This window comes from Canis aureus, chromosome 10 (assembly GCF_053574225.1).
Source record: "Canis aureus isolate CA01 chromosome 10, VMU_Caureus_v.1.0, whole genome shotgun sequence".
NCBI lineage: Eukaryota > Metazoa > Chordata > Mammalia > Carnivora > Canidae > Canis > Canis aureus.
This window is the reverse complement of record NC_135620.1, coordinates 2205726-2233226: the sequence shown is the minus strand read 5'-3', so window position 1 is coordinate 2233226 and position 27501 is coordinate 2205726. Positions and strand designations below refer to the sequence as shown.

The 27501-nt window shown below is 41.9% G+C and overlaps 1 protein-coding gene and 2 pseudogenes across 1 annotated transcript in view; 1 reads left to right on the top strand and 2 right to left on the bottom strand.

The window, feature by feature from the left end:
• The first annotated feature begins 1880 nt into the window (after positions 1 to 1880).
• OR2Y1 (olfactory receptor family 2 subfamily Y member 1) overlaps positions 1881 to 27501 on the top strand; it is a 68114-nt gene continuing 42493 nt past the window's right edge. Inside the window, exon 1 of the mRNA XM_077911079.1 lies at positions 1881 to 2531. The gene's annotated coding sequence lies outside the window, so the exon portion shown is untranslated. The remainder of the gene's footprint in view (positions 2532 to 27501) is intronic.
• LOC144321821 (BUB3-interacting and GLEBS motif-containing protein ZNF207 pseudogene) lies at positions 16148 to 17817 on the bottom strand (annotated as a pseudogene).
• On the bottom strand, positions 19293 to 22658 carry LOC144322803 (DNA dC->dU-editing enzyme APOBEC-3H-like; annotated as a pseudogene).

Here is a 27501-nt window from a genome sequence, read left to right as displayed (position 1 = left end):
AAAATAGTCACACTATCATTTTTATAATTGCATCATTGTAGTCCATTATGTGGATCTTATTAATGTGTTTAAACAATTGCATATTTTTCTTAATTTTGCTATGATAACCAATGTTTCTGTGTAATCCTTTAACTTAGTACCCCTTTTCCTATTTAAGGATTAATCCATAAAAGGAATAGCTAGAAAAAAGACAATTTTGATTCCCTGTTCCAAAAGGCTCCCAAGGAGAGCATCTCTTTTATTTTTTAAAAATTTTTATTGGAGTTTGATTTGCCAACATATAGCATTACACCCAGTGCTCATCCCATCAAGTGCCCTGTTCAGTGCTGGTCACCCAGTCACCCCATCCCCCAGCCCACCTCTCTTTCCACTACCCCTTGTTTGTTTCCCAGAGTTAGGAGTCTCTCAAGTTCTGTCAGCTTCTGATTTTTCCCACTCATTTTCTCTCCTTTCCTCTATAATCCCTTTCACTATTTTTTATATTCCCCAAATGAATGAGACCATATAATGTTTGTCCTTCTCCGATTGACTCATTTCACTCAGCATAATACCCTCCAGTTCCATCCACATTGAAGCAAATGGTGAGTATTCGTCGTTTCTGATGGCTGAGTAATATTCCATTGTATATATATATATACCACATCTTCCTTATCCAAGGAGAACATCTCATTTTTAATTTCCCATCTAGCTGTTTATGACGGCTTTAATCTATTTTGATAACTTTTCCCAGTCTGATAAGAGAAACAATGTTCCCTTGCCCTCGTTTGTTCATAAGGTATTCATTCATATGCCCAGCTGTGATTCGCCCATTAGGGAGTTTAAACCAGCTTGGGAAGTTTTCCCATCGTCGAAGCCACCAAGCCTTGACCACAACCTGGCGCTGTTCCCCCATCAATGTCCTGTGGTTGCATGCTCTCCAGGTGCCTTTCAGAGCCAGGAATGCAAAGTTTCAAGTCGGGTTTACTGAGAGTTCAGTAAACAGCTTCAAAAGCAGGAGGCGGGGACTACATTTCTCTCACCCACCAAGTCCTGTTTTCAAGCCTGGCCAGTTACAGCTCAGGCGGGGACCTTCAGCCGGCAGAGGGGGTGTGTGGGCGCCTCCTGCTCAGGGTCCCTGAGGCATCCAGGACAAGTCTCCTGGGAGAAACCCAGCACCCCACCTGCCAGATCTGGGGGCGCCCCCAGGGACCGTGTGTAGGAGGCAGATCCGGGGGGCAGAGGCAGTGGTGACCAGTAGCAGCAAAACAGAGATAAGTTCCTATCGGCAGCAAAAGGAAACATTTTATGCAAACCTCATGGTAACCCCAAAACAAAACTCTGGGCGTTAAAAACAAAACAACAAAACAAAACAAAACAACAACAACAACAAACAGCCTAGGAAGGAAATCGCTGTTGTGAAACAAGTTCTCAGAGAAGTTGGCCAAACAGAGCTCTAAGCAGAAACCCCCAGCGATTACATACTGAAAATCCAAATAGCAAACACGGGCCAAAACAAGCAGAAAGGGTCAGCATTCTCAGTTCTAGACAGAGAAACGATGTTTGGGTCGTCACAAACCTCCACTTTGTGGCAGGGTGCAGCCTCCGATTGGGGCACGGGTTCTCAACTCCTGGAAGCCGCGTGAGCTTCTCGTCCCGCACACCTACCTCCCCTCCCCAAGCCACAGCCGCCTCTGCAGTCTCTGCCCTTCACTTTTATCACAGGACATTTAGGCATCTAGGATACCCCAGTACTGTCAGCTGAACTGCTCTTGTGTGGGCTGGCTGCGGCTCACCCTGGGAGCGTCCTGCGCGGATTGGCGAGGCGGCAGGAGGGGACGAAACGGGAGGGAAATTAGCCCCACGGCCAGTACCCTTCTCGTCCTCGCCCCGGAGAAGGCGGACTTGGGATGCCCGGGAGGGTCGCCCTCCCCGTGCCCTGGAGAGGGGCCCGATTTCCACTCTCGGAACTGAGGGCAGGGAGGGGAGGCAGAAGGCTCCAGGTAGCCCAATCCTCAGGAGGAGAGCCGGCTCCCAGAAGCTGAGTTCAGGGTCTGGCACTAACTGTGGGTCAGAGAGCAGGCTCTGCGTCCTTGGTCTGCCTTGTCATGGCTGACCTTGGCGAGGCCTGTGTGCCTTTCCCAATCTCAGTTTCCGAGAGGAGAGTGAAAGCCCATGGGACCAAGCAGGAGGCCCAAGCTCCGCCCCGGCGGAATCCCGAGCGCAAGTCACCAAACCCACTCGAGCAGAGTAGAAGATGCTGCGCTGGACGCGTGCGCCAGGAGAGCCACGCAGGGGGCGGCGGCCGCCAGGCGCTCTGGAGTGTAGGCTTTGCGGCGACGGAGTCCGGAGAGAGCGGGCTTCGCTTGCGAGACTGCCCCTGGCCTTATTTTGAGAAAACAGCTGAAGAGCCACCAGCGGCTGTGGTCTAGGAGGCGTGGCCTCCTCCTCGTGGCTCAAAGGATTCTGGAAACTGTAGTCCTGATGCCCCGCAAAGCCAAGCACGGAAGGACGCGGGCGCGCCCACGGTCGTTCAGTGATGGGGCGTGAGTGAGGTGAGGGCGCAGAGGAGTCGGGAGAGGCCGCTGTTGGCGGTCTCCCGCGAGGCTTCGGGGTGGCGATCCGATGGTTTTTCATTGGAGGGGGATTTAACAGCTCGCAGTTCAAGGAATGAATTAGAGGGATGAGTTCAGGGTGGCCCGAGGCTCCGTGGTGAATCCTGGGGTTGCGGGGCGTGCCTGGGGCTTGGGCGGGGGCCCCAGGCCACAATTCCACGTTTTTCTTTTTGGGGGGCGGTGCAGGACTGTTCTGGCCACCGTATTGGTGGTACTGGTGACCTGGCCCTAGTTTTCTCTTCACATGGTGTGTGGGGCTCTGACCTGAATGATGTCAGGGTGTTTGCTAGCCTGGGGCTAGCAACCATTGTCCAATGGTGGGGGAAAGGGTGTTGCTTGGGCCATGGGTCCCCCGGGAGTTTGGAGAGTGGAACAAAGTTTGGCTTAGAAGAAACTGCTAAACATTCCCTGTGTGAATGGGTTGGGGTGGGAGTAGGTGGGGAATACATAGGATGTTTTGGGTGGTCAGGGCAACCTATCCTATAGGTTTGTTGTCTTATGCTTTGTTTCTGGTGGGGGATATTGGCTTGGCTCAAAGGACTTTGGGCTTGGCTGGAAACCTGGGTTACCTGTTGGTTTGCCTGGTTCCCCTTTAGACAGTCAGTGGGCGTTAACTGGCTACTCAGGGTTAGGACAGGTGAGGGCTGTGAATTCGGTGGTGGGTCGGTGGGGGAGGTAGGGTGGTGGCCACTGGTGACACCTGATTCACAAATATAGGCATCTCTGGTGGACCTCAGGCATTGGGACTTTTATTTTGAAGTTCATATTGTGACTTTTTTTTTTTTTTTTTTTTTTTTTAAGTAAGCTCCACACCCTTCTTGGGCTTGAACCACAACTCTGAGACAAAGAGTGGCATCCTCTACCCACAGTCAACCAGGTGCCTAAGAACTTTGTATTATGGAAAAAATTCAAAGATTCACTTTAGTAGAGAAAATAATGCAAGGTACCCTCATGAATCTATCTCCCAGATCCCACACTTATCAACTCATGGCCAATCTTGCTGTGTCTAAACTCCCAACCTCACTTGAGGACTGGCTTACAGCCAGGCTGACTGGTTAAGTGCATGATCTTCTACAGCCAGAATTATTTTTTTAAGATTTTATTTATTTATTTATTCATGAGAGACACACAGAGAAAGCCAGAGACACAGGCAGAGGGAGAAGCAGGCTCCCTTTGGGGAGCCCCATGCGGGACTTGATCCCAGGACCCCAGGGTCATGCCCTGAGCTAAAGGCAGAAGCTCAATCACTGAGCCACCGGGCCTCCCTACAGCCAGAATTTAAAGCCAGGCTAATCCACTTTCTAGTCAAGCTATTTTGAGCAAAATACTTGGCCTTACTGTTCTTGGTTTCTTCATCTGTAAAGAGAGGATGATAAATAAAGCTGTTGAGAGGCCTAAATGGGGTAAGACTCATATAGTGACGGAACAGTCATTGGTATTTAGTCAGTACTCAAAGAGTATTAACTTTTATTTATTTTATTATTTTTTTTCTCTTCTGATCTTTATTAAAGAAATCTTTTTTTAAAATGTTACTTTCAAACTTACTATATCTCAACAAAAACGCCAAGTATTAACATGAAGACACTGGGGAAAAGTTGAGAGATGTATCAAGTATTAGGGAGCTCAAACTGAAGTCCTGTATCCCCCCATTTCCTAAGCATTCGTTTGATTTACATCCCATGATAGGGGATGCCTAACAGCAAGATATTTTATTAAAAGTATTGTTCTGAAAATTCAACATTAATCACAAAATTACGGATAACCACTATGTACATCATTAAAGTAACTGCTTCTCAATTTTGCCAAGAAATATCACACAGAAGTTAAAGGATTTCTATGCTAGAAAAACAAAAAGTCATTTATTAAAATGATTCAGATGACAGAAAACAAAATACTGAGAAAGGGTAAAAACAAAAGGGAGGGGGGAGAACCTTTACTAATATTTAAGTCATGAGACAGCAAAGCAGAAGTGTAACTAGGGGAAGCGTTTACTTACAAAACTGCCTTAGAGTGAATAGTCTTATAACTGAATCCCTCCTTCTACAAGAGTTTTTCATAAAAGTTACAGTAAGAGAAAACCAACTTTGTTTTAGAATAAAATACAAAGATTACTTAATATGAGATAAAATATTGCCTCTTTAAGAAGACATACCTGATTTATACAAATTTTTTTTTATTATTATTATTTTTTTTATTGGTGTTCAATTTACTAACATACAGAATAACACCCAGTGCCCGTCACCCATTATACAAATTTTTATATTTTAAATATTTTTTTTTATCCCCTAACAAATACAAGTATCCATTTACTCAAAACAAAATCTTATCTCTGTAAGGTAGCTAGTTCAACATTTCCTTTCATTTACAAAGTTTTCCAGTGGAAGTGACAGACACCTCCAATGTAATTCTCAAAGTCATACTACTTCAGAGGTCAAGAAAATTAACAAATTATGCCACCCTTAGAAAATCCCTCCAACTCCCAGTATTCAAGTATGCATGTAAGCCTATTTCAATTATTTCAACCTATTTCAATTATTTCACCCTATTTCAATATTTTCAATTCTAATTATTAGAATTAAGACAAGCAGCCTCACTCTTGAATATTTCACTATATTGGGGGATGGTAGATGCAATAGAAAACATCTCCAATTAAGGAGACTTAGAAGCTGTAATTGCCACACAGGTTATAAATGTATTCTTTTGCTGTGACAAAATTTTTTTCAAATACTAAGATCTTTTTTCCATGATTCAGTTACAGAGAAAATCATATGTTCTGATTGTACAGGTGAAAATTTGGAATTCATTTAATGTACATTTCTTCATTATGCTTCCAAGAATTAAAACCACATAGAGGGATCCCTGGGTGGCGCAGCGGTTTAGCGCCTGCCTTTGGCCCCGGGGCGTGATCCTGGAGACCCGGGATCGAATCCCACCTTGGGCTCCCGGTGCATGGAGCCTGCTTCTCCCTCTGCCTATGTCTCTGCTTCTCTCTCTCTCTGTATGACTATCATAAATAAATAAAAAAATTAAAAAAAACACATAGAAAACAATCCTGGGTTAGCTAAACACTGTACCTATATGTTGTTACTGTTCAAAAGCAAATGCAATCTGGATAGAACAGATGTGTCGCTTAAACACAGGGGGGAACAAAAGTAAACCAGGTTTATGTTTTGGCCTATCTTCCATTTCCTTCTTTACTTCCCACTACATACACACATAAACAAATTTCTCACCAGATAAAAGCAAACTTTAGTTGGAATCATATGTGGATACTTTTCATGTGTGCATATTGCCTAAAACATCATTCAGTAAGGCTGAAAATAAACCTCAAAATGATTGTTCCAAAACCACAGTTCAATGTATTAACTTTACATTTACGATTCAATTTCAGTTTGATTACCTGAAAATTAGTAGTCTATCCATATAGACAGGTCTATAATTCCCAAACCCCTTAAGTATCCTTTTATCTTATCAAATGTGTAGTGTATATGCATACATACCACACACCACCTTCCCACTCTTCACAAGGGCTCTACATTAACATTAGCTGTAATGTGGTGAAGTTTGAACATATTAAAAAATCACAAGCATTTCCACATGACCCTTCAACTTTAATGTTCAATGCATAATTTTGGGATTAAAAATGCAGATTTCAGTATCCCGTGGTATTTCCAATGATCAAACTTATCCATGAAGTTAAATTTAATAGTTTGAGGAGAAAACGTCTAGTAACTTTTTCCTAAAAGTGAAAGTGGAAAATTTGAACAAAACATTTCATGCCTCCAAATCAAGAATGTTAAATTTTGTCAAATTACTAAAGATTGATATAGCAGTACCAGCTTTACCGAGGCTGTTAACACAAAATAAATTACATAAAAAAACATATATCAAATACTTTTTATTTATGTTTATTAACACCACAGTCAAACGTGAATATTAATATAGAGACTTCTCTGCCAAAAGAGTATAAAAATCCTAAGTTTAATTAAATTTAGGGCCCTTCACCAAACTTGCTGCAAGTTTGGGGACATAAATATCCAACAGCCATAAAGCTGTGAAAGCCCCTATAAGGAATAAAATAAATCCCGCTTGCCTCAGACTGAACAGGGCAACACTGAGACTCAGCCTCAGCCTGTCCTATGGCAGGGCTATAGGAAGAAGAAAATTTTAATTTTATAACACATTACCCAATTAATTTAAAAGACATGCATTTAAAAAAAAGTCCCAATGATCAAGCAAGCAAAGGGAAAAAAGAGCAGATCTTTTTTTTTTTTAACAAAATAATTTTTTATTGGTGTTCAATTTACCGACATACAGAATAACACCCAGTGCTCATCCCGTCAAGTGTCCCCCTCAGTGCCCGTCTCCCACTCACCCCCACCCCCCGCCCTCCTCCCCTTCCACCAACCCCGAGTTCGTTTCCCAGAGTTAGGAGTCTTTATGTTCTGTCTCCCTTTCTGATATTTCCCACACATTTCTTCTCCCTTCCCTTATATTCCCTTTCACTATTATTTATATTCCCCAAATGAATGAGAACATACACTGTTTGTCTTTCTCCGATTGACTTACTTCACTCAGCATAATACCCTCCAGTTCCATCCACGTTGAAGCAAATGGTGGGTATTTGTCGTTTCTAATGGCTGAGTAATATTCCATTGTATACATAAACCACATCGTTTTTATCCACTCATCTTTCGATGGACACTGAGGCTCCTTCCACAGCTTGGCTATTGTGGACATTGCTGCTATAAACATCGGGGTGCAGGTGTCCCAGCGTTTCATTGCATCTGAATCTTTGGGGTAAATCCCCAACAGTGCAATTGCTGGGTCGTAGGGCAGGTCTATTTTTAACTCTTTGAGGAATCTCCACACAGTTTTCCAGAGTGGCTGTACCAGTTCACATTCCCACCAACAGTGCAAGAGGGTTCCCTTTTCTCCGCATCCTCTCCAACATTTGTGGTTTCCTGCCTTGTTAATTTTCCCCATTCTCACCGGTGTGAGGTGGTATCTCATTGTGGTTTGGATTTGTATTTCCCTGATGGCAAGTGATGCGGAGCATTTTCTCACGGGCTTGTTGGCCATGTCTATGTCTTCCTCTGTGAGATTTCTCTTCATGTCTTTTGCCCATTTCATGATTGGATTGTTTGTTTCTTTGCTGTTGAGTTTAAGAAGTTCTTTATAGATCTTGGAAACTAGCCCTTTATCTGATACATCATTTGCAAATATCTTCTCCCATTCTGTAGGTTGTCTTTTAGTTTTGTTGACTGTATCCTTTGCTGTGCAAAAGCTTCTTATCTTGATGACGTCCCAATAGTTCATTTTTGCTTTTGTTTCTTTTGCCTTCGTGGATGTATCTTGCAAGAAGTTGCTGTGGCCAAGTGCAAAAAGGATGTTGCCTGTGTTCTTCTCTAGGATTTTGATGGAATCTTGTCTCACATTTAGATCTTTCATCCATTTTGAGTTTATCTTTGTGTCTGGTGAAAGAGAGTGGTCTAGTTTCATTCTTCTGCATGTGGATGTCCAATTTTCCCAGCACCATTTATTGAAGAGACTGTCTTCCAGTGGATAGTCTTTCCTCCTTTATCGAATATTAGTTGACCATAAAGTTCAGGGTCCACTTCTGGGTTCTCTATTCTGTTCCATTGATCTATGAGTCTGCTTTTGTGCCAGTACCGGACTGTCTTGATGACCACAGCTTTGTAGTACAACCTGAAATCTGGCATTGTGATGCCCCCAGCTATGGTTTTCTTTTTTAAAATTCCCCTGGCTATTCGGGGTCTTTTCTGATTCCACACAAATCTTAAAATAATTTGTTCTAACTCTCTGAAGAAAGTCCATGGTATTTTGATAGGGATTGCATTAAACGTGTAAATTGCCCTGGGTAACATTGACATTTTCACAATACTAATTCTGCCAATCCATGAGCATCAACTATTTTTCCATCTCTTTGTGTCTTCCTCAGTTTCTTTCAGAAGTGTTCTATAGTTTTTAGGGTATAGATCCTTTACCTCTTTGGTTAGGTTTATTCCTAGGTATCTTCTGATTTTGGGTGCAATTGTAAATGGGATTGACTCCTTAATTTCTCTTTCTTCAGTCTCATTGTTAGTGTATAGAAATGCCATTGATTTCTGGGCATTGATTTTGTATCCTGCCACGCTACCAAATTGCTGTATGAGTTCTAGCAATCTTGGGGTGGAGGCTTTTGGGCTTTCTATGTAGAGTATCATGTCATCGGCGAAGAGGGAGAGTTTGACTTCTTCTTTGCTAATTTGAATGCCTTTAATGTCTTTTTGTTGTCTGATTGCTGAGGCTAGGACTTCCAGTACTGTGTTGAATAGCAGTGGTGAGAGTGGACATCCCTGTCTTGTTCCTGATCTTAGGGGAAAGGCTCCCAGTGCTTCCCCATTGAGAATGATATTTGCTGTGGGCTTTTCATAGATGACTTTTAAGATGTCGAGGAAAGTTCCCTCTATCCCTACACTCTGAAGAGTTTTGATCAGGAATGGATGCTGTATTTTGTCAAATGCTTTCTCTGCATCTAATGAGAGGATCATATGGTTCTTGGTTTTTCTCTTGCTGATATGATGAATCACATTGATTGTTTTACGAGTGTTGAACCAGCCTTGTGTCCCGGGGATAAATCCTACTTATTCATGGTGAGTAATTTTCTTAATGTATTGTTGGATCCTATTGGCTAGTATCTTGTTGAGAAGTTTTGCATCCATGTTCATCAGGGATATTGGTCTGTAATTCTCCTTTTTGGTGGGGTCTTTGTCTGCTTTTGGAATTAAGGTGATGCTGGCCTCATAGAACGAATTTGGAAGTACTCCATCTCTTTCTATCTTTCCAAACAGCTTTTGTAGAAGAGGTATGGTTTCTTCTTTAAACCTTTGATAGAATTCCCCTGGGAAGCATCTGGCCTTGAACTTTTGTGTCTTGGGAGGATTTTGATGACTGCTTCAATTTCCGGTTATTGGCCTGTTCAGGTTTTCTATTTCTTCCTGTTCCAGATTTGGTAGTTTGTGGCTTTCCAGGAATGCGTCCATTTCTTCCAGATTGCCTAATATATTGGCGTATAGCTGTTCATAATATGTTTTTAAAATCGTTTGTATTTTCTTGGTGTTGGTAGTGATCTCTCCTTTCTCATTCATGATTTTATTAATTTGAGTCTCCTCTCTCTTCTTTTTAGTAAGGCTGGCTAATGGTTTATCTATCTTATTAATTTTTTCAAGGAACAAACTCCTGGTTCTGTTGATCTGTTCCACAGTTCTTCTGGTCTCGATTTCGTTGAGTTCTGCTCGAATTTTAATTAACTCTCTTCTTCTGCTGGGCGTGGGGTCCATCTGCTGTTTTTTCTCTAGCTCCTTTATGTGTAAGGTTAGCTTTTGTATTTGAGTTCTTTCCAGTTTTTGAATGGATGCTTGTATTGCAATGTATTTCCCCCTTAGGACTACCTTTGCTGCATCCCATAGATTTTGAATGGTTGTATGTTTGTTCTCGTTAGTTTCCATGAATCTTTTTAATTCTTCCTTAATTTCCTGGGTGACCCTTTCATCTTTTAGCAGGATGGTCCTTAACCTCCACGTGTTTGAGGTCCTTCCAAACTTCTTGTGATTTAGTTCTAATTTCAAGGCATTATGGTCTGAGAATATGCAAGGGATGATCCCAATCTTTTGGTATCGGTTCAGACCTGATTTGTGACCCAGTATGTGGTCTATTCTGGAGAAAGTTCCATGTGCACTTGAGAAGAATGTGTATTCAGTTGAGTTTGGATGTAAAGTTCTGTAGATATCTGTGAAATCCATCTGGTCCAGTGTATCATTTAAAGCTCTTGTTTCTTTGGAGATGTTGTGCTTAGAAGACCTATCGAGTATAGAAAGAGCTAGATTGAAGTCACCAAGTATAAGTGTATTATTATCTAAGTATTTCTTCACTTTGGTTATTAATTGGTTTAAATATTTGGCAGCTCCCACATTCGGGGCATATAGATTGAGGATTGTTAAGTCCTCTTGTTGTATAGATCCTTTAAGTATGAGATAGTGTCCCTCTTCATCTCTCACTACAGTCTTCGGGGTAAATTTTAGTTTATCTGAAATGAGGATGGCTACCCCTGCTTTCTTTTGAGGACCATTTGAATGGTAAATTGTTCTCTAACCTTTTATTTTCAGGTTGTCGGTGTCCTTCTGTCTAAAATGAGTCTCTTGTAGACAGCAAATAGATGGGTCCTGCTTTTTTATCCAGTCTGAAACCCTGTGCCTTTTGATGGGGTCATTAAGCCCATTCACGTTCAGAGTTACTATTGACAGATATGAGTTTAGTGTCATCATGATATCTATTCAGTCCTTGTTTTTGTGGATTGTTCCACTGCACTTCTTCTTAAAGGGGAATTTTAAGAGTCCCCCTTAAAATTTCTTGCAGAGCTGGTTTGGAGGTCACATATTCTTTCAGTTCCTGCCTGTCTTGGAAGCTCTTTATCTCTCCTTCCATTTTGAATGAGAGCCTTGCTGGATAAAGTATTCTTGGTTGCATGTTCTTCTCATTTAGGACCCTGAATATATCCTGCCAGCCCTTTCAGGTCTCTGTGAAGAGTTCTGCTGTTACTCTAATACTCCTCCCCGTAAAAGTCAGGGATTTCTTGTCTCTTGCTGCTTTAAGGATCTTCTCTTTATCTTTGGAATTTGCAAGCTTAACTATTAGATGTCGAGGTGTTGAACGGTTTTTATTGATTTTAGGGGGGGGGGGATCTCTCTATTTCCTGGATCTGAATGCCTGTTTCCCTTCCCAGATTAGGAAAGTTTTCAGCTAGGATTTGTTCAAATACATATTCTGGCCCTCTGGCCCTTTCGGCGCCCTCGGGAACCCCAATTAAACGTAGGTTTTTCTTTCTCAGGCTGTCGTTTAGTTCCCTTAATCTGTCTTCATGGTCTTTTGTCTGTCTCTTTTTCCCTCAGTTTCCCTCTTTGCTATCAACTTGTCTTATATGTCACTCACTCATTCTTCTACCTCGTTAACCCTCCTCGTTAGGGCTTCTAGTTTGGATAGCATCTCATTTAATTGATTTTTAAATTCTGCTTGATTGGATCTAAATTCTGCAGTCATGAAGTCTATTGAGTCATTTATGCTTTTTTCTAGAGCCACTAGTAGCTGTATAATAGTGCTTCTGAATTGGCTTTCTGACATTGAATTGTAATCCAGATTTTGTAACTCTGTGGGAGAGAGGACTGTTTCTGATTCTTTCTTTTGAGGTGAGGTTTTCCTTCTAGTCATTTTGCTCAGTGCAGAGTGGCCAAAAACAAGTTGTATTGGGGAAAAGGAGAAAAAGAGAGAGAAGGAAAGAAAAGAGAAAACGAAAAAAGAAAAAAGGAAGAAAAATAGAAAAAAGAGAAGAAAAAGAGAAAGCAAAAGAAAGAAAGGTGAAAAAAAAAAGGGTGGGGGGAAGCAATCAGAAATCAAAAAGAAAAAGAAAACCATGGGGGAGTATCCTCTGATTCTGTATACTTTAAGTCCCTTGACTTCCCCTGGAACCTGTCCGTCTAGCTGGTCTTCTGGGGGAGGGGCCTGTTGTGCTGATTTTCAGGTGTTAGCACTTGGGGGAGCCGCTCTGCCCCCCGCCTGGTGCAGGGCTCAGTGGGGGTTGTTTACTCCGTGAGGCCCCAGGAGGAACAGCCCCAGTGGCGGGGCCAGCTTTGGAAACCTGGATTCAGCTCGGCAGGAACTCCGGAGCTCTCGGTCTGCAGGGCCTGGGGGCTCCGGGCGGGGCCGCTGATCTGCTCAGCTGGGGCAGGAGCGTCCTCGCTGTCCTGGGCCCTCCCGGCCTCTGCCTGTCCCGGGGGAGGCCGGATCCTGGGCTGTGTCCCGGCGCCCTGTGCTCCGGGGCCTGCGCTGTTGGATTCGCGCTCCCGCCCCGCAGCCCCCTCCGCGGAGCCGCCCCCGAGCCCCCCGAGCTGCTCCCCCCCGCAGCCCCCTCCGCGGAGCCGCCCCCGAGCCCCCCGAGCTGCTCCCGCCCCGCAGCCCCCTCCGCGGAGCCGCCCCCGAGCCCCCCGAGCTGCTCCCGCCCCGCAGCCCCCTCCGCGGAGCCGCCCCCGAGCCCACCCCCCCGAGCTGCTCCCGCCCCGCAGCCCCCTCCGCGGAGCCGCCCCCGAGCCCCCCAAGCTGCTCCCGCCCCGCAGCCCCCTCCGCGGAGCCGCCCCCGAGCCCCCCGAGCTGCTCCTGCCCCGCAGCCCCCTCCGCGGAGCCGCCCCCGAGCCCCCCCGAGCTGCTCCCGCCCCGCAGCCCCCTCCGCGGAGCCGCCCTCGAGCCCCCCGAGCTGCTCCGGTCCCGCCGGGTCCCCCGTGCGCGCTGCAGCCCTTAGGGAGCTCGGCGCACTCTCCCGGGGCGCAGGTGTCTGTTAGTGTCCCCGGGAGCCCGAGGGCATCCCCGCCCTCCTGGGTCCTGCTCTAGCTCCCTGCGAGCCCCTTTCCGCCCGGGAAGGTCGGTGCAGCTCCTGCTCCTCCGGGACGGGGCTCTCCTGTCCTGGGGACACTCGCCCCGGCCTCAGCCCGGCTCCTCGCGGGGCCCCTCCCCCTTGGAGGCCTTTTGTTTCTTTATTTCTTTTTCCCCGTCTTCCTACCTGATAGAAGCGCGAACTCTTCTCACTGTAGCCTTCCAGCTGGTCTCTCATTAAATCTCAGGCCGAATTCGTAGATTTTCATGATGATTTGAAGGTTATCTAGGTAATTTGGTGGGGACAGGTGACTCGGGGACCCTACTCTTCCTCCAAAAGAGCAGCTCCCAAAAACAAAAGCAAAAACAAACTATTGTCTGCTGTAATTTCACTCTGAACCCATACTTATTTTTGTTGGGGATCTTCCCCTAAATAACTAAGCTTAATTAAGCTGAGTTTAAGCTCAATATGTAATTTGATCAGTGGAATAGGAGTACACTAGGAGTCTTTTCCCAATTCCTAATGGTAAATGTGTGCAATTTTTACTAAAAATATAAGTATTAAAATTAAATGATTAATTCCAGCAGCCACTCCAAAGTTGATCCTCACTTGCTGGTGTTGTTCTGTCATACATACAGTAGGTAAAATCTACACACAATAGAAACTAGTGCCAGACAAAACGTTGTCACTTTTTTTGTTTTTGTTTTTTTAAAGGTGATATAGAAATGGACTAAGGGAGAGCCAAAGTTGGCAATCCCATTAATCTTACAACTTCCTATTTATGGCAATCACAATGCCTGCCTGAATATAGCAAGTCCTAAAGGATGTCCTCTGTGAGGGCAGATGGAAATTTACTTCAACTCAACTCCATGTACTATTTAAGGGAAGAATAAGTCAAAATAAGAGTTAATTATTTCAACATGATTTGTTCCACTCATGATTTAACCATACTATGGACCCTAAAAGCAGTTAGGTAAAAGGGATTTTCTAGAAGCTTAATTATGCTGATGCATGCACAAATTACACTTTAAATATACCAAATGGGCACCATCTGCGCCATATACCTAACACAACACAGGAGACGGTGTGCTTTAAGTGCCATGCATAACACTTTGGATTAACTTTTGGTTAAAAGTAAAGTTCTACAATTTATTTAAAAGCAGTAAGATTTTCTCCCTTCAGACTTCAGAAAGCAACCTTGATATAAAATGTTATCACTGCATTAAATGTAAATAATGCTCTGCATTAATTTTTGAAACATTACTAACCCGTTTGAATTTTTTGTTAATTAATCCTGTGCATTAAATGCCTGAGAGACATTTGGTTTTGGAAAATATTTCCTATTTAATTATTCTAAACTTAATCATGCCATTTTAACTTACAGATTTTCAACACAAGCTCTTCTTTGGCAGTCTGATAAATGTGCTGCCAAATCTGAGTGTTATGTTAATTCCAAAACTACTTAGTAAGCAGGTGTTTGGTGAGGGAGAGGGTATGGGCCTTAGCTGCTGGCAGAAGGAAACATGTTCTTGGTGATACACAGATGCTGCCTTTTCAAGCTATGGAATTTTTCTGAACCTCAATGGTACCATAAGAAGAGAGCTATAAAACATTTCACTGGAGCAAAATATCCGATTTAAAACAGCATGCAGCTTTGTAAATATTTGTTTTGTTTAAATGAATGACTTGTTGCTTAAATACAGACTCTTTATGATGATTAAAACAGTTTTCAGTATTTTCCTACAAGGTTAAAATTTTTTTTCAAAGACAAAAACTCCGATTTCATGTCGTATCTACACCTTCACATATAGGTTATAAAGAACTATCACCATTTTCTTAGAAGTCTTAACTTTACGTTGAGAAAAACTCAACTTGAGTTCATTGTATTAATAATTATACTTCATGCAGGTCATTTGATCATAGAGCTACCCTGCAAAAATAGATTGAAAAAAAAATGAATGCCAAAAAATGTCAATAAGCGCTATTATTGTAGGAGACTTGCAACACAAGATATATTGACTAATAGCAGTGTCACCTCTACCAAAAAGTTGTTCACAGGACATAGTAATATTCAAATTCCCAAGAATGAAAAGGTTAAGAGGAAAACCATTGAGGCTTTATAATAAAAGAAGGTAGCCATCTTAAAGAAATAATGTAATTTCCAGGAACATAATAAAATAAAAAATTTTGAATCCATCTGTTAACCATCCTAACAGAGGCACATTTAGATCATTTGGCATTATACTTGAAAAGATTCCAACCCATTAACAGCAAAGAAACTATTACTGCATGCACCTAAGCTTCTAGAAGTTTGCACCTGAAAAGCTTCTGAGGTCCACGCAGTACTGCAGTCTCAAAAATAATCAGAAGGAAATGAATGGGTCTGACACTAGGCTCTAAGCTTTATCAGCAGAGAAGAGGACATTCTAAGGTTTACATTTTAAGTATCTAGGACATCTAATGTAGTGACACCAAGGGTGTGGAATGCTGACACAATATAAAGATTTCATACCCACTATATAATGACTCATATATACCTAAGTTTTTCTGTCAACTTAAGCACTAACATACAATTCTATATATAGTATCCAGTTTAAAACATGCAGCTAAGGAACACCTACAATTCAAAGACAGAATGCAATGATTTATCAAAACTGTATCAGTAACTATGAATTTTATTATGTGGACATCTACTGTGGCATGCATCTGTACAAACCTTTCAGGCAGTGGTCCACAGCTGGGTTATGAATAAAAAGGCATAAGTTTTTCTCTCATTTTATTACAATGAAGTTTAACAGTACAGAAAAGTCACATGAGGTGGGTCAGATTTTTTAAACCCTGCAACATGAGGAACTCTAAATACATTAAATATTGTTATACATTCAGACTTCCAGTGTACAGGTCTTGGAAACAGTTACAGCCCTCACCAAGCTAGGTTGGGGACATGAAGTCCAACAGCATCTGAAATGCTGTGAAGGCATAATTTTACAAATAGCAATGTAAGCTTACAGAACTTGCCTTTATTAAGGTGGTATGTTCATGTAATTCCAGCACCTTCACAATATAACGAACCAAATTTACTATACTTCACTTCTAAAAACTAGATGAAACATGAAAAAGAAGTCATACAGTATAAATTGCAACTTCAGGGAAAGTTCCTGCTTTATTATTCCAAATAATTTTTCCCATGTAAAATAAATGTCCAATAGTTCCTGGTATGTGGGAAGATAATGTTTGTTAAAGTCACAATGAAGCCTTATTGACGGAAGCTTGGCTATATAAACAGCGCAAGTTGAGAAAAGGTTTAATCTCCAAACCTATTAGATTGGATGAAGTAAGATCAGTAACGGCCACCTTGCAACATTACAGGAGGCCTCATTCCCATCAGAAGTCGAGGAGGCCCACCCTGGTAAGGAGGTACCATTGGCGGTCCCTGCCCATACGGTGGCATAGCACCAGGAAGGTAACCTGACATGCCTTGATGATGACCACCATACTGACCATGAGGCGGCATTGGGGGTCTCATTCCTTGTTGTTGTGGGATGCCTGGCTGTGGTGGCATCATACCTCCAACAGGTCCAACTGGTGGATTACCAATAGGAGCCTGTCCTGGTCGAGGAAGGTTACGTTGATATTTAGGTAACTGTGCCCATCTCTCTTCCAGTGATATATCTTCATCTCGATGGGTCAACTGACTGGTTACACTGGTTGTCGTAAGTGTAGCAGGCTTGTTATTGAAGCCGCTGGTTTAGCTGCAGTGCTATTTGTTGTACTAGTAGTTGAAGCTGTAGACTGTGTATAAGCAGGGAATGTAGGCTTTGGGAGTTCTGTAGTTGTTGCAGGGGTACTATTTAAGGGCTTGAAATCTGTACCAACAGGTCCTTGGACAGCTGTCTGAGCCTGTCCAGCACTGGGGAAAAGAGGCTTCATAACTGGAGGCTGTGGAGCAGGAACTGGTGCTGTCGGTGCAGGTGGTCTATTAAGAATGCCTGGCACTGAAACAGCCTGTGCTTGAGTCATTGGAGGAATCCCAGGACGGGGAACAGGAGGGGGCATACCTGGTGGCATACCAGGCATCAGAGGTGGTATTCCTGGTCCAGGTGGCATCATTCCACCCATTGGTATCATTATGTTTTCACTGCAAAATGACTGGGTATATTTTCTCTGATGATGCAATCCAGGTGGCATGCCTGGCATAACTGGTGGCATTCCTGGCATCAGAGGAGGAACACCTGGCATTAATGGAGGTATGCCTGGAGGCATTCCTGGTGCTCCTGTAACTGGTGGCAGTCCTGGTTGCACCATCGGGGGGATATAACCTTGTTGAGGCTGAACAGGCTGTGGCTGAAATGAAGTTGAAGCTGCAGAGTCATCATCGTATTCATCAGAATCATTTTGTTGCTTCTTTTTTTTTTGACTCTCTTGTATTTTCTGTTCAAGAAGTCATCTTCTTTCATCCATGTCTTTTTCTGGAATACCTTCCATACCATATATTTCCAATTCTACGTCAGTTCTCCCAGGAATTGCATTTGGTACAGTATCTATTGTCTCTTTATGCACCTGCAAGCAATGAATAGCTAAACCAGGTCCTGTGTACAACTTCTTACGACATATATGGCATTTAAAATGTTTTGCTTTTTTGGTGCTGTTATAAGAATCTTCTCGTCATCAAAATCTCTATTACAATACCAGCACCACGGCTTCAGCTGCTTCTTCTTCTTGCGACCCATAACTGTGCTCTACTGACAAAGTAAAACGGGGGTGGGGGGGAACAAGCAGGAAAAACAAGGCAAAAATCACTGACTCTCTCGAGCCAACGGCTACCACCGCGGCTACCACAGGAAACAGACACAAAATGCATTAACTTTTATTATTACTAATAAACTTAGGGTCCTGGAGCCAAAAAGAGAATGGATTTTACTGTCTGTAGCACATCAGGGGAGGCTGTGTTGCATGGTGCCTAGTCCTAACTATTTCTTATGGAAGCTTTGAAGAGCTTTTACCTTTTATTGTAGATCTTCTGACACCATTCACCTCTGTGTCCCCCTCCCCCTCCCACCAAATTCCCCTTGCCCCTAAGCATCAGCTTGGAGATTTCCAACCTGGAGTCTGGAAACTCAGTGACAGTCTTGGAGCTAGCACCAGCTTTCTCTTCTCCATGCCAGCTTCTCAGCTTTCTGTCTTCCTGGAGAGAATGACTTCTTGGGAGGGAGGATCCCAATAGTCCACTCTAAAGTATGCATCACTCTTGTGGTCCTGCAGTGTCTTTTCTGTCCCAAATAGCTGTTGGACTGCCTTTGTTTGTTCTTGACTTCTTGGGCCGTGCAATGCCCCATCTGGAATTTGGAGTCCTATCTGATTCACAGAAAATGGTGCCCCAGACCTGCAGCCCTTGCATAGGGTACCTCCAACGATGTGGAAACAAAACAGTGCCTAAGCCAAGTTTTGAGCTTGCAGTCACTGCTGCCTCATTGAGTTCTCAAGTTATGAACCAAAGGCTCCATTTTGCAAAGGAAAGAAATGGTTTCTTTATTAGGAAGATAAAGAAATTTTCCCTTAGTGAATATCATTTTCAATGGGGCAAAACTGAGAGCTTTCTCCCTAAGGTCAGGAACACAACAGAGATGCCCACTCTCACCACTTTCGTTCAACATATTACCAGAAGTCCTAGCTTCGGCAATCAGACAACACAAAAGAAATAAAAGGAATTCAAACTGGCAAAGAAGTCAAACTCTCACTCTTCACACATGTCATGATACTTTACGTGGAAAACACAAAAGACCCCACTCCAAAATTGCTAGAATTTATACAGCAATTCAGCAACGTGACAGGATATAAAATCGGTGCACAGAAATCAGTGGCATTTCTCTACACTGACAATGAGACTGAAGAAAGAGAAATTAAAGAGTCAATCCCATTTATAGTTGTACCAAAAATCATAAGATTCCTAGGAATAAACCCTTATAAGCAAAGAGGTAAAGGCCCAGTACTCTAAAAACTGAAATGAATAAAATACAAAGAAATGGAAGAACATTTCATGCTCATGGATTGGAAGAATAAATATTGTTAAAATGTCTATGCCACCTTGAGCAATCTACACATTCAATACAATTCTTATCAAAATACCATCAACATTTTTCACAGAACTGGAACAAATAATCCTAAAATTTTTATGGAACCAGAAAAGAACCTGAATAGCAAATGTTCAGGCATCACAGTTCTGGAATCACATTTCTGGAGACATCACAATTCTGGAATTCAAGCTGTATTACAAAGCATTAGACGCCAAGACAGTATGATACTGGCACAAAAAGCAGACACATTGATCAATGGAACAGAATAGAGAACCCAGAAATGGACCTTCAACTCTATGGTCAACTCATCTTGGACAAAACAGGAAAGAACATCCAGTGAAAAAAGGACAGTCTCTTCAACAAATTGTGCTGGGAAAATTGGACATCCACATGTATAAGAAGGAAACTGGACCCTTTTTTACATCATACTCAAAGATAAACTCAAAATGGATGAAAGACCTAAATGTGAGACAGGAATCCATCAAAATCCTAGAGGAGAACATAGACAGTAACCTCTTCAGCCAAGGCCACAGCAACTTCTTGAGGGACACGTCTCCAAAGACAAGGGAAACAAAAAGCAAAAATGAACTATTGAGGCTTCATCAAGATAAAAATGTTGGGATGTCTGGGTGGCTCAGCAGTTGAGTGTCTGCCTTCGGCTCAGGGCATGATCCTGGGATCCCAGGATCCAATAATCAGGATTATTGAGTTCCGCATCAGGCTCCCTGTGAGGAGCCTGCTTCTCTCACTGCCTATGTCTCTGCCTCTCTCTCTGTGTCTCTCATGAATAATAAAAAAAATTAAAGATAAAAAATCTAATGCACAGTAAATGAAACAGTCAACAAAACTAAAAGATAACCTACAGAATGGGAGAAGACATTTAAAATGACATATCAGATAAAGGGCTAGAATCTAAGATTTATAAAGAACTTATTAAACTCAACACCCCCAAAACAAAGAATCCAGTCAAGAAATGGGCAGAAGACATGAATAGACATTTCTCCAAAGAAGACTTACAAATGGCTGACAGACACATGAAAGTATGCTCCACATCACTTGGCATCAGAGAAATACAAATCAAAATACAATGAGATACCACCCTACACCAGTCAGAATCGCTAAAATTAGTGATAGGAAACAACAAATGTTAGTGAGGATGTGGAGAAGGGGGAACCCTCTTGTACTGTTGGTGGGAATGTGAACTGGTGCAGCCACTCTGGAAAACTGTGTGGAGGTTCCTGAAGAAGTTAAGAATAGAGCTACCCTATGACCCAGCAATTGCACTACTGGGTATTTACCCCAAAGACACAAATGTAGTGATCCGAAGGGGCACCTGCACCCCAATGTTCACAGCAGCAATGTCCACAATAATCAAATTATGGGAAGAGCCCAGATGTCCGTGGACAGATGAATGGATAAAGAGGAAGAATTATTCAGAAAGGATGAATACTTATCATTTGCAATGATGTAAATTGAACTGGAAGGTATTATGTTGAGCTAAATAAGTCAATTAAAGAAAGTCAATTATATGGTTTCACCCATATGTGGAATATAAGAAACAGCATAGAGGATCATAGGGTTAGGGAGTGAAAACTGAATGGGAAATCATCAGAGAGGGAGAAAAACCATGAGAGACTCTTAACTATAGGAAACAAACTGAGAGTTGCTGGAGGGGAGGTGGGGGTATAGGGTAATTGGGTGATGGACATTAAGAAGGGTACATGATATGATGAGCACTGGGTGTTACATGCAGCAGATAAATTATTGAACACTACATCTGAAACTAATGATGTACTATATGTTGGCTAATTGAGTTAAAAAAAACACTTTCCCTTTATAATATTGCTAAAAGTGGAACTAAGATGTGGAAATAGCTGCCCATTTTTTCCCCACGTTGTTAATTAATTTAAAAAAGTTTTTATTCCAATTTCAGTTAACATACAGTGTAATATTAGTTTCAGGTGTACAATTTAGTGATTCAACATTTACAGCACCTGGTACTCATTACAAGTGCCTTCCTTAATCCCCATATGTATTTCCCCATCTCCCCATCCATCTCCCCTCTGGTAACCATCAGATTGTTCTCTGTAGTTAAAATTGTTCTATGTAGTTAAGAGTTTGTCTCCTTTCTCTTTTTCCCCCCATGCTCATTTTTCTTAATTCTACATATGAATGAAATCATACAATATTTGTCTTTGGCTGACTTGTTTCACTTAGCATAATAGTTTTTTGCCTTATCTACATTGTTGCAAATGGCAAGATTTCATTCCATTTTCTGGCTGAATAATATTCCATTGTGTGTGTGTGTGTGTGTGTGTGTGTGTGTGTGTGTATCTTACATCTTTTTTAATGGTTTTTATATTTTTAAAAAAGATTTATTTATTTTAGAGAAATAGTGAGTGAGCATGTGAGTGGGGGAGGAGGGCACAGAGAATCTATTTTTTTTTTTTTTTTTTTTATTGAGGGAAAGTCCTGATTTCCCTTTTAGAAAGTAACCCAACTTCTACAGACTTACACATTATCTTTATTTTCTCAATTATAAAAATATATAAAAGGAAACACTTTTATAAAAGGAAACTTATAAAAGGAAACATTTATAAAAGGAAACAAATGAAGGAGGAAAGGAGAGGGTCAGATGTGTCTGCAGAGCTCACAACCTGCTTCCCAGAGGCAGCAGTTTATGAAGCGTTGAGATGCTTCAGGGACGGGGTTGAGGGGCCTGAGGATCATTAAAGTCTCAAATTTCCGAAGTCAGGGATCCCTGGGTGGCGCAGTGGTTTGGCGCCTGCCTTTGGCCCAGGGCGCGATCCTGGAGACCCGGGATCGAATCCCACGTCGGGCTCCCGGTGCATGTTGCCTGCTTCTCCCTCTGCCTGTGTCTCTGCCTCATTCTCTCTCTTTCTCTGTGACTATCACAAATAAATAAAAATTAAAAAAAAAAAAAAAAAAACAATTTCCGAAGTCATTCTCTAAACTGTTCAGGGGCTGAAGGATCCTCTGGAGCCAAAGGCCTATGCTTTCACTGTACTGCTTCAGCTTGTATCAGGGCTGGAAAGGCCTGCCCTCGTGGCCCACAAACTTCTCCCAGCAGTCCTCAAACTCCAGGTGGCTCATGATGGCCATGGGGATCCTGGATGTCTGCAGATGCCTCAGCACCCCCTTATGCTTCAGGCGCCAGTGGAAGTACAGGCAGGAGGCAAAGAGCCTCAGGCTGATGTGGGGGTGATCTTTGACAAACCAACCAGTTTCTTGGCACAGGTTGAACAGGGGCTTCACGTGACATAGCAGGTGATTTCGAACTTCTGGGATGGGTCTAGTTGTCGTGACTTTATATCGTCAATAAAGCAAATTTCTGCATGGCACTTTTCATAAGCCTCAGGATTTCTCCTACCGGCCTTGTGTCCAGATGGCCCGAGTGGCACCTGGTTTGAAGGCAGACTTTGACAGTTATGGGGCCTTCATGTGGCTTCAGCTGGTACACAGGTAGGCCCTCCTCCGGTAGTATGGCTTTGTGACCTGGAGCTTGTTGCTGAACTGCTGGTAGAATGTTTCTTCTTGGAGTGGATTCATTGTGGTTCAGTCTTGCTTTCAGAAAGTCCCAATCTGGAGACAGAGAAAGAAGCATAAGCAGGCTCCCCACTCAGCAAGGCTCCTCCATGTCACAACTCTGATACTATGACCTGAGCCAAAATCAAAAGTCAGCTGTTTAACTGACTGAGCCACCCAGGCACCTCTATAACCACATCTTCTCTATCAATTCATCTTTCGATAAACACTTGGGCCATTTCCATAATATGGCTATTATTGATGCTTCTGCTATAAATATCAGGGTGCATATATCCTTTTGAGTTAGTAATTTTGTGGGTTTTTTTTAAATACCTACTAGTGCAAATGCTGGATCATAGGGTAGTTCTATTTTTAAGTTTTTGAGGAACCTCCATACTGTTTTCCAGAGTGCCTAAACCATTTTGCATTCCCACCAAGAGTGCAAGAAGGTTCCTCTTTCTTCAAACATACTTGCCAACACCAGTTGTTTCTTGTGTTGTTAATTTTAACCTTTCTGATAGGTGTGAGGTGCTATGTTATTGTAGTTTTGATTTGTATTTCCCTGATGATGAGTGCTGTTGAGCATCTTCTCATGTGTCTGTTAGCCAACTGTGTCTTCTTTGGAAAAATGTCTATGCATGTCTTATGCCCATTTTTAAACTAGATTATTTGTTTTTTGGGTGTTGAATTCGATAAATTCTTTATAGATACAGTTAGTAGCCCTTTATCAAATATGTCATTTGTAAATATCTCCTTCCATTACAAAGGTTGCCTTTTAGATTTGTTGTTTCCTTTGCTGTGCAGAAGCTTTTTGTTTTGATGAAGTCTCAATAGTTTATTCTTGCTTTTGTTTTCCTTGTCTCAGGAGACCTATCTAGTAAGAAGTTCTATGGCCAGTGTTGAAGAGGTTACCGCCTGTGTTCTCCTCTAGGATTTTAATGGTTTCCTGTCTCAAATTTAGGTCTTTCATCCATTTTGAGTTTATCTTTGTGTATGGTATAAGTAAGCTGTACAAGTTCTTAATTTTTCATGTTGCTGTCCAGTTATCCCAACACCATTGGTTGCATAGACTGTCTTTCTTTCATTGGATATTCTTACTTTGTTGAAGATATACTTATGGGTCCATTTCTGGGTTTTCTACTCTGTTCCACTGGTCTGTGTGTCTGTTTTTGTGGCAATACCATGCTGTTTTGATTACTACAGCTTTGTAATGTAACTTGAAGTATAGAATTATGATGCCTCCAGTTTTGTTTTTCTTTTTTTCTTTTTTGGAAGACTTTAAGAAGAATAGGTATTCTCTTCTTTAAATGTTTGGTAGAATTCACCTGTGCCATCTGGTCCTGGAGATTTTTTATTTCTGATTCAGTTTCTTTGCTAGTTATCAGTCTATTTGAGTTTTCCGTTTCTACCTGTTTAGTTTTGGTTGTTTATATGTTTTTAGGAATTTATCCATTTCTTCCACGTTGTCCAATTTCTTGGCATCTACATTTCACAATATTCTTTAATAGTTGTTTGTATTTCTGTGGTGTTGGTTGTGAGTTTTTCTTTCATGATTTTATTTATGTGGGTCCTTTCTCTTTTTGATTAGTCTGGCTAGGGATTTATTAATTTTATTACTTTTTTCAAAGAACCAGCTCTTGGTTTTATTACTCTTATCTTGTTTTTTTTAAATTTCTATATCATTTATTTCTGCTAATCTTTACTAGTTTCCTTCATCTGCTGGCTTTAGGCTTCATATATTGTTCTTTCTTTTAGCTTCTTAAGGTGTAAGTTTAGGTTGTTATTTGATATTTTTCTTTCTTCTTAAAGTAGGTTTGTATTGCTATATAATTCTCTCTTAGGACTGCTTTTCCTGCATCCCAAAAATATTGGACCATTACATTTTTATTTTCATTGTTTCCATGTACTTTTTAATTTCCTCTTGGATTTCCCGGTGGACCCATTTACTGTTTAGTAACTTGTTATTTTACCCTCCATGTATTGTAGTCTTCCCAAATTTTTTCTTGTGGTTGACTTCAAGTTTCATAGTAATGTGGTTGGAAAAGATGCATGGTATGATCTCAGTCTTTTTGTACTTGTTAAGGGCTGTTTTGTGACCTAGTATGTGATCTATTCTGGAGAATGTCCCATGTGCACTGGAAAAGAATGTGTGTTCTTCTGCTTTAAGGTGAAATGCTCTGTATATATCAGTTAAGTCCATGTGGTCCAGTGTGTCATTCAAAACCATTGTTTTCTTGTTGGTTTTCTGCTTAGATGAGCTGTCCATTGACTTAAGTGGTGTGTTAAAGTTCCCTAATATTCTTGTATTATTTTCAATGAGTTTGTGTTTGTTATTAATTGTGTTCGTTATTAATTCTTTATATATTTGGGTGCTCCCATGTTTGGCACATAGGTATTTACAATTGTTAGATCTTGTTGGATAGTCCCCTATATTATGATATAGTGCCCTGCTTCATCTCCTGTTACATTCTCTGGTTTAAAGTATGGTTTGTCTGATATAAGTACTCTTACTCCAGCTTTCTTTGGGCTTCCATTTGATGATAAGTGTTTCTCCATCCCCTCAATTTCAATATGCAAGTGTCTTTAGGTCTAAAATGAATCTCTTGTGGTCAGCATATTGATGGATCTTGTTTTTTTAATCCATTCTCATACTTTATATCTTTTGATTGGAGCATTTAGTCCATATGTATTCAGAGTAATTATTGATAGAAATGTAGTTAGTGTCACTTTATTATTTATTTTTCTGTAGATTTTCTCTGTTCCTTTCTTTGTCACTTTTGATCTTTCCTTTCCACTCAAAGAATCTCCTTTAATATATTTTTGCAAGGTGTTTTAGTGGTCATGAAATCCTTTCCTTCTTGCCAGGGAAATGCTTTATCTTTCTTTCTATTCTGAATGATAGCCTTACTGAATAGTGTATTGGCTGCAGATTTTTCCCATTCAGCATGTTGAATACATCATGACACTCCCTTCTGGCTTGACAAGTTTCTCTTGAGAAATCTTCAGCTAGGCTTATGGGGTCTCCCTTGTATGTTAAGGGCTTCTTTTGTATTATGTCTTGTAAATTTTTTTCCTTATTGCTGTATTTTGCAAATTTAGTTACAATATGTCTTAATGTTGACCTGGTTTTGTTGGTTTTGATGGGTGTTTCTGGGCTCCTGGATTTGGATGTCTGTTTTCTTCCCTACGTTATGATTTCCTTAAATAAATTTTCTGCCCCCATTTCTCTCTTCTTCTTCTGGGATTCCTGTAATATGAATATTATTACGTCTGATGGAGTTGCTGAGTTTCCTAAGTCTATTGATGTGTTCCATAATTATTCTTTCTCTCTTTTGTTCAGCTTCCTTAGTTTCCATTATTTTGTCCTCGTTATCACTTATGCATTCCTCTGTTTTTTCCAGTCTTGTGTTCATTGCATCAAAACTGTTTTCAAACTCAGTTACTGTATTTTTCATTTTTAATGGATTCTCTTTTAACTCTTTTATTTCTGTGATAAGGGTCTCCCTGATGTTTTCCACTCTTCTCTCAAGCCCAATGAATATCCTTATGATTGTTGCTTTAAGTTCTCTGTCTGGCATTTTACTTATGTCTGCTTTGCTTAGCTCTCTGGCCATGACCTTATCTTGTTCTTTCATTTGGGATGAATTTATCTGTTTTGGCATTTTGTCTAAACCTTCTTCTGTGTATTAGAAAAGCCTATTATGTTTTCTGCTCCTGAAAGTAATGGCTTTATGAAGAAGAGGTCATATAGTGTCCAAGGTCTGGCACTTCAGGGAGTGTCTCTGGTGTGTGCTGTGTGTACTCTGCTGTGTGTTTTGGCTACTATATCCTTCAGGCCAGTCATCTGCAGAGGCTCTCCTTGTCTGCAGAGGGTGGTGTTTGGTTAAGGCCAAAGTGTGGTGAGTTTTAATTAGATGTGCTCTGATGTGTTTGTTAAATGTGACTACTACTCCACTTGAACTAAAGCCCTGCAGAACTCTGTGGTTGGGAGATGTGGTATGGGTGGCATTTCTGCCAGTGTTCTAGGGAAGGGGTCCACCACTGCACTGGGACTGAGGCAAATTTCACTGAGGAAAGTGGTACTGCCAGAGTGGAGGGGTATGGGATTCAGTGTAAGCTGGTTAGGCAGCCAGTGTTGGTGCTGTGCAGCTTACTGCAGGTGGCTTTGTGTATATGCTGGTGGGAGAGTGCAGATTGCATCAGCCAGTTCCTTTGTCTCCAGAGTGGCACCTCTGTGGATGCTGCCTGTCAGGGAAACACTCTGAGAAGAGAGAATATTGCCCCCTCCCCCCCCGCCATGTTCCAGGAGTTTTTCAAATTGCTCTTTCTATGCTGTTTGTCTCCTGGTTGTTTGTCTGCTTTCTCTCTAGGAGCAGCACAGTGCCCTCTGGGCTCTATTCCAGTCAAACCTGCTGATCTTCAAAACTGCAGGCTTTAGGGGCAGTTTTTTGTGTGGGCAGGGGCCTGTGCTCCTCTTCTGGGAGAAGGTTTCATCTTGCTGGGACTGAGGGAAGCTTAACAGAGAAGGGCTGTCATGCTGAGGGTGCAGAGCTGTGGGACTTGGTGTCAGCAGGTTAGGCACCCTGTGTTGGGGTTGAGCTGCTTTCCATAGGTGGCACTCTGTTTATGCTGAGGGGTGCAGGAGGGAAATGACACCAACTGGCTCTTTTATCTCTGGAGAGGTATTTCCCTGAACTATACCTCTCAGGGACTGGTCCAAAAAGAGCAAATAATCTTCCCCCTGTGTGCCCTAGGTGTTCCTCAGAGCATGCTGTCATATTCCTGGGTTGTTTGCCTGCCTTTTCTCCAGGAGTAAGGTGGCACCCTCAGGTCTGTATCCTAGCCAAGCCCTTGACCTTTAAAATTC